Here is a 1,243-nt window from a genome sequence, read left to right as displayed (position 1 = left end):
CCCACATGTTTCTCTTTTTCTTTGTTTTCCATATATCCATCACTTACTTGCTCCTTGTAGTGGTACCTGGGATCTCTCAGTATCTGAGGTCATATCAGAAGTGATCTCTGGAATATTATGCCCCACTAGTACATTTTGGCATCAGGCAGAGGCCATCTCAGGTATGGTCTGGGACTGATGGTCATCTAAGGCTATCTTCTTGTCAGGTACCCATGGCACTTAGCTGGTGGTAGTCTCTAACTCACTCTTTGCTTCAGTATGCGTGGCCTATGGAAGGGTAATTTATCAGGGACTCGCTTGTGCCTGGGCCCTCAATTCCAGGTGGTTTTTTTCAAGTCTCTGGTTCATTCTCCACCCCATAGCCCATCCAGGCCTACATGGTTCCAGACTAGTGGTATATCAGGCTTGCATTTTTCAGGGAATGTTAGGCTCCTATTCATTCAGATGTTCATGTGTCTGAACACTGGGCATTGACATAGCCTCTTTCCTCTCTGCCACCTGCTGAAGTACACCTGTGACACAGCAGTCACACCTGCAGTACCTCTAGGGGCAGCTGGTAGCCACTTCTGATATATGAGGGCATCATGGGCCTAACATATTTCCTTATAACAGATCAGCATGTGTTCCAGGATCAAAGAGAATTAGAAGAAATATCATAATATTTGGTAGTCCACACTGGAAATTTAGGCTTGTAGGGAAGAAACAGCACAGTGACATCTCTGTCAAGGAACTTCTTATTAATATTAACATTGTTAAATATGCTAGGAAATTTAACTGTCATTTATAAATATGCCACAAAAATTAATATACTACTATGACAGCATATAAAATATATCCTTAGCCAGCTGCAGAGCAGATATTCTTGACAGCCAAGTTCAAGATTAAATTATGAGGTCACATTATCATAAAGCTGTTAATAAACAATGTAATTATGCCTTTTGTTTTCAAATGGAGGCACAATTGAATTATAGTATTCCTATGGCAATGGTATGTTAGGTGCCTACACCTGAGGAGATTAACCTTTAAAACACCTCTGAAATCTCTAGACCTAGAAAAATGTGTTCAATCTTAGTTAGGTTTTACCTAAAACATCATTCTGACAGCTTCCAGCAAAATATAAACTAAAATGTCTCACTTTTGGTGAACAAATTACCAGGCCTGAAGTTTGCCTGAATACTTAAGAGTGAACACCTGTAAGACAAACTGAGCACTCAAGGATGAACAAAATTAAAAATGTGAGAGA

The 1,243-nt window shown here is 40.0% G+C and overlaps 1 non-coding gene across 1 annotated transcript; it reads right to left on the bottom strand.

Moving 5' to 3' along the window:
- Window positions 1-420: 420 nt before the first annotated feature.
- LOC127202454 (small nucleolar RNA SNORA17) lies at window positions 421-554 on the bottom strand. The gene has a single exon (XR_007832330.1). It is a non-coding gene; the product is annotated as a small nucleolar RNA SNORA17 (small nucleolar RNA).
- Between the last annotated feature and the right edge of the window lie 689 nt (window positions 555-1,243).

The sequence above is a fragment of the Acomys russatus genome, chromosome 18 (assembly GCF_903995435.1).
Source record: "Acomys russatus chromosome 18, mAcoRus1.1, whole genome shotgun sequence".
Taxonomy (NCBI): Eukaryota; Metazoa; Chordata; class Mammalia; order Rodentia; family Muridae; genus Acomys; species Acomys russatus.
The sequence above is the reverse complement of the archived record's forward strand: the minus strand, read 5'-3'. Positions and strand labels throughout refer to the sequence as shown.